This window comes from Acanthochromis polyacanthus, chromosome 7 (assembly GCF_021347895.1).
Source record: "Acanthochromis polyacanthus isolate Apoly-LR-REF ecotype Palm Island chromosome 7, KAUST_Apoly_ChrSc, whole genome shotgun sequence".
NCBI classification, from domain to species: domain Eukaryota; kingdom Metazoa; phylum Chordata; class Actinopteri; family Pomacentridae; genus Acanthochromis; species Acanthochromis polyacanthus.
In genome coordinates this window covers 26,137,502-26,148,932 of record NC_067119.1, presented here as the reverse complement: position 1 = coordinate 26,148,932, position 11,431 = coordinate 26,137,502, and positions in this window count along the sequence as shown.

Genomic DNA, 11,431 nt, shown 5'->3' with positions numbered 1-11,431 from the left:
CAAGACTGAGTCGTGATGATCAAAAAGGTTTGTTTTTTTTTCGTCGTTGGGTAGGGTGACTGGTAACGGATCAAAAAACATTCAAGTGCTTCCTTATTGTTGACTAAATCTTGGGCTGAGCTTTGTGCTTTGTGTTTGCTCATGCCAAGGTGCTAAATTTCCTTGAAGATTCACCACAGTCTGATATGCCAGGAGACTCCTGTGGTGACACACTACCTGCCTATCTGGTTTGGCTGACCTCTTTTATGGCAGGACAAGGGCTTGTGCTCACAGGCTCCTGATGCCACACACAGTTTGTAAATACTAGCCTACTGTTATGTTGTTATGTACCCGGTGACTGTTTTCTTTTTTCTTGGAGGCAGAACTCTGAGAAGAATTACAGTCTAAAATGACATTATCCTCCTCAGGCTATATCCACTTGAATATGTTTTCATTCTAAAATGCTGTTATGTTCTCCGTTTAGCACCGTTTCAGAAATAATCTGTGTGTGTACTAATACACCTGAAAAGGCATGTCACGTGATCATTCACATACACTGGGCATGTGGGTGCCGGTGTAAACATAAAGCAGGGAGTTGTAAAAGATACTATGGAGGAAGGATAGCAATGGAAACAAGTAAGACAAGAGATTTCCTAAACTGCATAGCAGCTGCAAGCATAGACAACCAGGTAAGTAACACCTGTAGCCTAATTCCTTATCTATGTTGAATTAACAACTGGTTGTGAACCCACGTCTTTATTTTCTCTTGGAAAACAGTCACAAGATAGGACGTAGTGACAATAAGGCCCAGTCAGGAAGGCAACATGGATGTATTTATCATTGCTTCCAATAGTCTACATTTTTGCCATTCAGTCTAAAATGCAACCCTGAAGTTTTTAGACTAAGAAGGGGTCCAAAAGTCTTCATTTTAGGAGTCCTAAAATGCCAGAATAGTATGAACACTAGGTTTAGATGTAGCAGAATTTGTGCGTTCTAAAATGAAAATGTATAAACGTGGACATAGCGACTAAATTTGAGGCTGCAATCAATCTGAATGCAGCAATTATTTTTGACAGACTAATTGTTCTGTTGAATGTATTATATAAACTCACTGTGGAAGTACCCTGTTTTCCCGAACATGCCTTCTGCCCAGCCACATGGCATGTGGGACATAAGGACAAAGAGGCCTTGGGATATTGGCTCTAGTCAAGATGTATGATGCTGGACCTTTTCCGTCAATGGGCTCCTCTGCGTGGCAGCCATATTGGGAGGGAGAATACTGTGTGGTCGCCTGAGAACTTGTGTGTTTCCCAGCCAACGTGCATCTAAAGAATAACAATTTCACTAGCCATGAAGACCATCCATGGAGCCATGGGGGCCGTGGCCAGAAAGCTCGGCCAAACACTCTCCACTCATGCAGCTTTCTATGTACTCCTATAAATACATCTCCTATTTGTATAGAGGCGATATGCATCTTTGGGAAAATACCACAATGTTGACATAAGAGCACCCTCTACACCCTCACCTCCCCCTTTCGCTGCCCCCTCCCCTCTCTCTCCAAACTCTTTCTATCCCTTGCTGAACCTTTCACTGCCTGAGAGAGAGACAGAGAAAGAAAGAGAGAGAGCAAGAAAGAGGGAGAGAAGGACAGAGAAATGGAAGGAGACTGGGAGTAAAAGAAGTGTCTCTTAGAGGCCTCCACGGTCTTTAAGCCACTATGGTATCCACCAGAGCCCTCACATACACTCAGCCTCTAAAGGGCTTTTGTCCTGTAAAGAGGGGGTTTGGCTAAATTGGGGGTGCTTGTGGATTGGCGGGTGGGATTGGGCTGGGTGTAGTATATTTGGCTCCCACGTCTCCATCACTGGAATGGTGAACTTTTTTTTAAGCCAAGGAATTGAGAGGTGGGGTGTGGAGGGGCAAAGGGGGATCTGTTTTTTTTGGGGGGAGAGAGGTTTGGAAATCTTCCAAACAGTGCCTTTTTGCTTTCAAAGAAAGCTCCACTTGTGTAAATGTGCTCTTTGTCCCTTGGCCTATTGTTTGAATAGCATTGTGGACTTTTTGTGGGAAGCTCACAGGGGCCTGGGGGCCTAGGGGGCCAAAGAGGGACCAAGGGGGGCTCTGCCTGAATGACTCGGACCCAGGACAACAGAGTAGTGGAGAGACTAAGGTACAATTAAGAAATATTCAGGCACTTATACACATGTAAACATATGTTTGGTAAAACTACAGACATATACATTGTGAAAATTAATTTAAAGTTTAGCTGTTAGTGGCACAAACAGGAAAGTTTTCAATCTTCAATCGAAAATTGAAAAAATAAAAGAGGAACCACAACGGAGCTTGCCTTTCTGAGGACTGTCCCATTGTAGTACCCTCCTTACTGATTGAAACAATATGAAAACAGCCTGGCTCCCTCCCCCTATAAAGGGATTTCTTAATAGAGCTGAATGTCTAGAGTCTTTCGCTTCACCCAATTCATGACTTCCATCTGTCCTCACTCTCAAAAGATGGCGGCAGGTGGAAGAAAAGCACAAGGCATTTGCATTTTGGAGCCGTTTATGCTGATTTTACAGAGACCACGGGTCAGTCGAGTGAAAGGTTTACCCACGTTGTAAAATTACAGAGTTAAAGTATGTTAAAAGCACTCCTGAGAGGTGAATGGACCTGGAATCTGGATATGATACAGCAGAGAGAAATGGCAGACTTTATTTGTGTTGTGATAAAGTTCTTACTTGTGATAATTCCAAACACATCCGCATGCAATTAAACAATATGGCGGTAATGATACAATAGCGTTGCAACAGGTGCATTTAGTTACACAGACCGCAGGCAGACTTATTTCAAATCCAATGAGGATAATCTAGTGAGGATAAAGTAAGGCCTAATAAATCTCCCTCTACCATGTCAGGACTGTCTGCCTCTCAAGTTTCTGTTACTCTGTCTTTGTTTGTCTCGAGTAAATCCCTACCCCAGCTGTATACCAAGCCCAGAACATTCCCGTACAGTTGGTTAGATCCTCGAGTCCCTTCCGAGCTCTCCTCCACTGTCATCGCCAGATATTCTGTGACCTCTCGTTGCTCCGAGTCCCCCAGAGCAGCACACTGGCTTTCCACTGGAAGGTGATTGAGCATGGCACCCTGCTCCAGCCCTGTCCTGCTTTGTCTGGGGACGTGTGCCTGTGTCAGGAACCACAATTAGTGGGGCGCGTCCCCTACCATTAATCACAGAACAGTCCTGGATCTCAGTACCCAACAGCCACACTCGCTGACAACTTGCTCAGCATCAGCACCCCTGTGTCGGCAGCATCCTCACATACAGTGTAGCCATATAGGGGTAAGCTTGTTGTGTTTTTCTGCCTCCAATGGGCTGTCAAAGGTTACAACTCATTGTCTTGATCCTTTATAAAATGTTTTATTCTGCATATGAAACTAAAAGCTGCCAATAATAACAATTCTATTGGGGGATGTTTGGAACCCTCCTCCAAGATGTGATCAAACTATGACAATGGAAATAGATATAAACTTCCAAATCAAACTGTATCTTTACAGTCAAGTCATGGAAAAAATGCATGCATTTTGTAGAACTTCCTGCAGACAGAGGGCAAATACAGACCTGACCTCTTGAGGGAAAAACACACCCTCGACTCCCTTTACACCCGGATCAATACTGTGGCAGGATGTTAAATATTTGTCATCGGACGATCACACATTGATGAAACAGATCAATGGCTGATAGGAGCAAATAACGCAAGGCTGTGCTTGCCTACCTAGCTCCTGAGGGAATGGGAGGGAAAAGGGAAGGAAAGATGGAGGCAGATGGAGATTTGTGGCTCTCAGGGGCTGAGATTTTCTTTTCTCTTGGGTCCTATCTGTTTTTGCTCTTCTTTTGTAGATGAGGGACAAGCATTGGGAAAAGGGCTGAGGGAACTTATGGGTGTGTAGGTGTGTGGGAAGAGCTTCCCCTTGAGAAAATGCGGTTGAACTCTTTGCAATTCATTGGCGATCCAAGCTGTTTGTTTGCCACCATTCTTTGCCCACATGTATGTATAACTCACACATAATACTCCAGCAACAAAAACATATATGCTGAAGAACAAACACACTCCGTCCCCGTGTCGCACTCACACATACACACACACTGCTCGGTATGCTATCCTTTCTCTCCCTGTCTTTATTTAACGCATAATGAATCTCTCTCTCTCTCTCTCCCTCTGTCTCTCTTTCTCTGTGTTCTCCTTGCTTTATAAAAACAGAGGAATGAAAAGCAGCCAGATGGTAGCTCAGGCCTAATATAAAATCAATACGCTGCCTCCAAGAGAACTGAAGGGAGGGGGAAAAAAAGAAGAAGAGTTGGTGAAAAAAAGAACATTCAAACACCACAAATGCCAAAATAGAGTTCTTTGGTCTCTCTTTCTTCCCCTCTTTCTCTCCCTGTCTTTTTCTCTGACACAAATATGTGCACCCACACACACACACACACACACACACACACACACACACACACACACACACACACACACACACACACACACACACACACACACACACACACACACACACACACTCAGACAGACGCACAAATTGAGTCAGTATGCTTCAACCACTCTCTCCAGCTTTGAGTAGTACCCCGGTTGCCGAACTTCCCCCCCATACTGCCTCATAATGTACCTCCAGGGCAGGCGAGGGGACCTGCTCATGTGTGTGTGTGTGTGTGTCACTGCAAGCACGCAAGAATGTCAGGACATCTCATTGGGCCGCAAATTGAGAGAGAGGAGGAGGGCAAGGTAGAGATAGCCTTTGAAGAGGGAGAGCACTGAGTGCCATTGAGAAGTCATTAGGGTAATGATAATTGGCGCGGTGAATAAGCAAAGAGACAAAAGGGGGAGGAGGGTATAATGCATGTGTGTATGTGTGGCTGTGTGTGTGGGGGGGGGGGGGGTGGCTGTTAAACAGATGCAAAGAGGTGATACGTTACAAGTTAATTTGATTGACAGCCACATGTTGGATGGTGATATAGGAGGACCCAGATGCACTAGCTCAGTTTTGGGTGACTCCTTGCTTTGTTTTATGTGTATGTGAGAAATATTGTATGTGATAGAAAGCGAGGTAAAGAGATAGTGTGTGTGTGTGTGTGTGTGTGTCAGCAGCTCCACTCTGTGTGTGAGGAGCAGTAAAGCCTGTCCCCTAGTGACTGGGCCTACTTGCTGGGTGACAGATAGCCCAGGGAGAGAGGGGACACCGGGCTGTTTAGCTGATAATTAAGGGGGTTTTATCTTAATTTGAGCTGTTACTCTCTATCCTCTCCTGTGATTTATGAGTTGCTGGCCAGCCCTGCTCCCCTGCTCTGCCCCTTAGCATTGGGAACAAGACAAAGGAAGCTCTTCCCTCTGTACACATACAACACACATTCATACATCAGTGCACGTACATGGCGTACATGATCACAAACTTTGAAGCACCGACACACAAACTGATAATTACACTGTTCCCAAGGAGCACATTTGCACACGAGATCTTAAAAGAGTACAAAGGCTCAAAGCGCACAGTATCAGCAACACTGGCTGATTGATATCTGCCTGCAGTGGTGCAGCAGGTCTCTCTTATGGCCTTTATGCTCCTCAGTGAGGCTCTGCTGGTAATGAATCATAGGAGAAAAGGGACTGAAGCTTTAACCTCTCGCCAGCTGGCCCAGGAGAGACATAGAGAGCGGCGCAGGATTGAGTTCCTGCGAGGTGGAGTGACCGCAGGCAAGAGTTAACTCGATCTTCAGCTGGGTGGGGTACGAGGTGAAGAGGAGGCAGGGTGGAGGAGTGGAGAGGGGAGGGGGGTGGTACAGGCAAACAATGCGAGCCACTGTTCTCAACCTATCACCCCCCAGGGTCACAGAGGAGAAGACATGCTAGTGCAACCTCATCTCCTCCAGTCGCCTCTCACATAAAGGCCGGGGATTTCTCCAGCGCACCGGCTCGGATGTTGTTTTTACCCAGATTGTGGGTAGGTCTTTTGGCCAAGCGTGTTTCAGGCTGCGCTGTAATAATCCCACAGGTATTTGGCTGGAGGGAGGGACCTTCACACCTCCGCAAAAACAGTGCAGGGCGAAGAGAGTGTGGGCATGCAGGTGTGGAGGCCAAGACGTCATAGTCTCTGTCTTTCTTGTTGAGCTGTTTTTGTCTAAACTCTTCCAGTTAGTCGACATTCAGGAGATATTTCTATCAGGTAGCACAACTGTTAGCTCAATTGCAGTCTTACAATGACTTTACCTTCCAAGTTTATCTCTGCAGTCACAAAGAACAAGTTTGAAACTGGCTTGACTTAATAATACAAAAGTCAAATTTTCAAACAGAAGGAATTCCTCTGTGAAGGAATTGAAAGCAGTTTTCTGCAGACCAAAACCTTAGCAAAGACAGAAGTCCCACTTAATCACAGACATGTTTATGATACTATTTGTGATGGGATGTCCAGTAGAGACAGAACTTCACCACTGGAAGTTCTTCCATTGACCCTCAACCTTTTGGAGTCAGAAACCTGTTTGTGTTTCTAAAAGTGCCCTCCTCTTTTTCTCTTATCTCCTTTCTGGTGGGGGGAATGAAGGGGTGCAAAGGAAGTAGTGGTTTCAGCCAAAGGCACGAAGTCTTCTCGAGGCATGAAACCTCATCTGTCCTCTCCTCCATCCATCTAGGCTCTTAACTTTCACCCCTGACCCTGTCACACCCTCCTCTGGGCTCCAGCAACAACAAAAGCAAGAGATTAGGGAAATCGACAGGCTAGAGGGGATTACTGTAGGCCTTTTCATCTTGGGCTGTGCTCACAGTTGACACAGTCTGTTAGCAGTACTTCAACTTAATCTGAGTGCAGTTTACTTTTTAGTTTGTGTATTTATGTAAGCCATGGTTTGTACATAGACTTAATTGTAGCAAAGTCCACAGAAATAACAGACGGCATCAGTTTCATGTTTGTCTAGCATGTACTTTTCATTTACGACACTTAAGTTAATACACAATCCATCCATTCTCACAACCACATGCAGCACACGTGATTAGCTGGCTTTGCTGAGGGAAATGTGTTTGCTACTTTTTGTCAACTTCAGAGGGTGTCTCTGTGGAGACAAGAAGCGAGAAGTCCAAAGGGAAGTCAGGGGATTGAGTGACACCTGAGCCAGAGAGGTGCAAAGGTATGTATGAGTGCCAACAAAGACTTTACAACTTCATAGCCATTTTTACAGAATGTAGTACAAAAATAAATGTGTTACTAGACAATAATTCCTGAAAGATAGTGAATCAGTTAGCAAAATTAATGTTTATAATCAATAAAATGCTAAATGTTAATTTTTCTGAAGCACAACATTGATTTTATGCACACCTGTGCCTTATAATTACAGTGAAATCTTCTTTCCCGTTTTCCTCTCCGTCTCCTTCTCCTTTTCCTTTCCCCCTCTTCGCCTGTGAAGCGCCCCTGAATTGCCTCAGTTCTCAGGGTCTGGCAGCAAGTCAAAACTGCGTGCTCGACCCTCTAGAAGCACGTCTGCTAACCGTTAAGCCGTTTAGCTCCTAATACCAACAACAAACACTCTTTCTGTGAAGGCCCTGGGCATGGAGCACTGTTAGCTGCCTGTGAGGGAGGTCAGACAACTCTATAATCGGACTCTACCCATCTGCCCTCTGCTCGCCCACACTGAGCGGCAGGTTGGGCTCCTCGGCAGGGGACTAAGTGGGACACGGGGACACAGATGCCCACTGACACTCAACCATTTAGGGAGCTTAAGCCCCGGCATAGCCATGCACGCACCGATCTCACAATGAGCAAATCATTTAATGACGTGTGTGTTTTGCTTGTGTATGTGTTTCACTATAGGAATAAAGGTGCGGATGTTAGGGAGCCAGTGTTGTGAACGGTTGTGTGTGGAGAGGTGTGTGCATGTCTGTATATTTATGAAGTGCTAGATCAGACATTTAATTTGCCACAGCCTAGTGAATGTGCAGAGAGGCGTCTCAGTGGATGTGTGCTGTCACCACCCTCTCCGCCCCATTTCTGCCTACCAGCATTCCTTCTCCTCTACAAGTCTCCCACCCTCTTTCTCTCTACTTTTCTTCTTCCACATTCCCTCCCTGAATCCTGCCTCCTCTCCCCTGTTCCCGCACCCCATGCTGAGGCTAATTTTAGAGCTTCTTCCCTGGATCCCAGCATCCAGCTGGAGGTGTCTCTCCCCCCCTCCTGCCTTGCTGAAGAGCATCTCTCATGGATGTGCTCCATGGAGTGCTTCAGCGTTCCTCTAGGGCATGTCGAAGGTGTGCTGGAGGGGAGGGAAGAGGGAGCAGTGGAGAGAAGTGGGGGATGGAGGCAGGTTAGCTCAGAGCTCTCTGCTCTTTAACCATGCCAAGGTGCCATGGTAACAGGAATCTACCTCTCTAATGGATGATTTTCTTTTCCTTATCCTTTGTTTTTTGTTTTTTGCTCTCCCTACTGTTCACCCTACTCACTGGAAGAGTGCTGTTCTCCACTCAGGAGTGTAAGCTCACAGGTGATTGGCTATGGAGAATCCCTGGTGATCTATTAGCAGTTAGACAGTGCACCACATAGTGTGCTGAACACGGTAAGAGGCAGCTTTCTGTCAGATGAACTGAAATGGGACATACACAGCTGCACAAACACACCCTAAAAGTACAATCTACATACATGTCTGCATTCAACGTGTCCTAAAAAGGATAGTTTTATTTCCAGTCTGTAGTGGTTAAAATTTCATTATAGCACCTTTGCTGGGATTTTTAACCATTGTGATTAATGTATATGACACATGATCACACTGAATCCATGGCCTGAATATAACAACCAATTAGCACAGTTGTCAATAAATAAAATTAAAGTAGTTTCTATATAACTCATTTTGAACAAAGGGATGATTCATGATAACAGTAAACAGACCTGATGATTTAGATGATGGAAATGACAAAAGATTGTTTCACTTTAGATTTATTTTAAGAATAAAGTGGACATGGCTACACATATTCCAATATTATGGACGATACAAAGAAATACATTTTTGTACTTGCCTGAGTTTTATTGTTTTCTGTTTGGTGTGAGCAAACACAGAGAGGCTATGCCCCTGAAAAAGCACAGTAGAAAAGTGGGCCGAGTAAATTTTATGCTTTCCTGGAATTGTGTTTCTTTTACACTATCACTGTGTTTTTGGGTATCACAATCTGTAATTGAAATTGGAAGTGTTTTACCAACAGACAACAATGATCTCAATGACCGCTGAGCTGCCTATAAAAAGCAGCAGCAGAAAGTTACAAAACAAACTGGGCAATGTCTCACTTTGTCGTCTGTCTGCCTAGATTTGCTTTCTTGTTGTTGTTTTTGTCCTAGCTTTTGGGCCAAATCCTTACATGTAGGCATTCATTCAACTGCTCTAACAAGCCTACTGGGGCATGAGCTGAGCTATCTGTGGGACATGAATCGGACCTGGCCAAGGGCACAAATCACACAGAGAGAAGAAGAGAGACCCTGACAGCAGAGGGCTGCAGCTCAGCTTTCTCCCTCCTCCCCTTTGCTCCTTGGTGGATTTTCTGCTTTTCCTGCTCTCTGTACTGCTGTTGAGAGCTCTGACTTGGCTTGTTAAAATTAATCTCCATGCACGATGAGGGAAGAGGACAGTTGTTTCTCTTGCCTGAGCTGCTATAAGCTACGCTGGTGAGAGACCTAGAGTATCGGCCTGTGTGTGTGTGTGTGTGTCGTTTTGGACGGAGCTAGGATGTGATTCATCATGTGGTGGTCAGGCGGACTCAACAGGCATAACCACAGCCAGCCACACCAAGCCATCTGAGACCATGCAGTGCTGGTGGTTGGCTGCTCTCTGCACACAGCATCACTCTAAACACCCTGGGGAGGCAACAGAGGTGGCGTGTGAAACACACACAAGGGAAAGGCTGGAGGGTGCATGAGCTCAGATATGTGTTTGTTAATGTGTGCGTGCATTAACTGTATGTGTGTCTGTGTATTTGATATACACAATGAATGCTTGTGGAAATCAGTGTTTGGGGCTAGAACACAATGTATCTGTAGATTCTGAGAAACAGAGAGGAAAAGCATGTTGTCGTGCCTTTTTATGTCTCTCTTTCTTTCCATGGTTTGCCTGCGGAGCAAGGTTCTGGCCAAGGCCTCAGGTTCCTGAGACAGATCGGTGGTGGTGGGGGTGGGATTGGAGGGGATTTGTGTGTGTTTCTGTCCTCTCTTCCTCTCCATCGCTGCATCCTTCTCTTCCTCTCTGTTTCTCTTGCTCCCTATGGATTGAGCTGAAGGACATGTCACCACAACAGAGCACTGGATGAGACAAGCCCACATTTCTCCCTTCTTCCTCCCCCATCAGCCTCCCAACTTCCCTCCCTTGCCTCCTCCCTCCCTCCACTCACTCACTCTCTCCTTTTTTTTTTCTTCTTTTTTATTCTGTCCCTGCAAACACAAACACATAAACAAACTCAATTAGCTAATGACACTGGCCTGGCCATTGGGTGGTCCTAATTAACGTTTACTGGCTGCCTGATGTCAGCTCTCAGGCAGTGATTAATAACTAGCCCCCTACCAGCGCACACACTCACACACACACACACACACACACACGAGGAGGCAGTAGGCACAGAGGTGAGGGGGTGCCGCTTTTTTCATATTATGATATTACCAACTGTCTAAGGCTCCGACAACTCAACATGTGCCGGTTGGCCACTAACCAAACCTGTTTTTTTTTAAATAGCAGACAAGCACTCCTGAGCGGTAGAAGCTGTAATGTGATCATTAAATCCTCTGTGCTGTAAAATAGATTAGAGCCCGAGGGGAGTATGGTGGAGTAGTAAGAGGCTCAGTCCAAACATACCGGACCCAGCAGACAGTGTGTGAACAGGCCCTGTGGAACGCTCCTCAGGAAAGACTGCTGTTTAGCTTGCAAAGGGTTAACATCTGTTGGGCTTGCAGACTCCCTGCGTGTGACGCACTGTCTCGATGAGGGAAAGTCTAACAGGAAAGGCAGTCTAAAAAAGGTCCCTGTGCAGCAAGGGCCCAAGGTACGTTTTCTTTGGCCGTCTTCTCACATTTTTTTGCACTTGTTTTTCCAATTTGCTTAACTACAGTTCAATGGTTTTTGGATTTGCAGATTGCTGAATGGTTCCCCCATTGATTCCAATGGAGGAAGATTTGTCTTTGAGTGCAGTTATGGGACTCATTTTGTCTTTTTTTTATTATTTTTTAAAAAATTTTATCCAGTTTTTTGGCATGAGTCCCACTTGCTTGCCCCTGACCTACACTCTGCCACTCTTGTGTCCTTGTTGACCATAAGTTCACCCTGCCGTCGGTGCACAATCCCTTTAAGCAGCTCAGAGATTTCTGGTGATAAAACAGCATCACACCTGACCCAAAGGTTCCACGTGTGTGTGTGTATGCTTGTGTGTGTGAGCGCTTGTTTG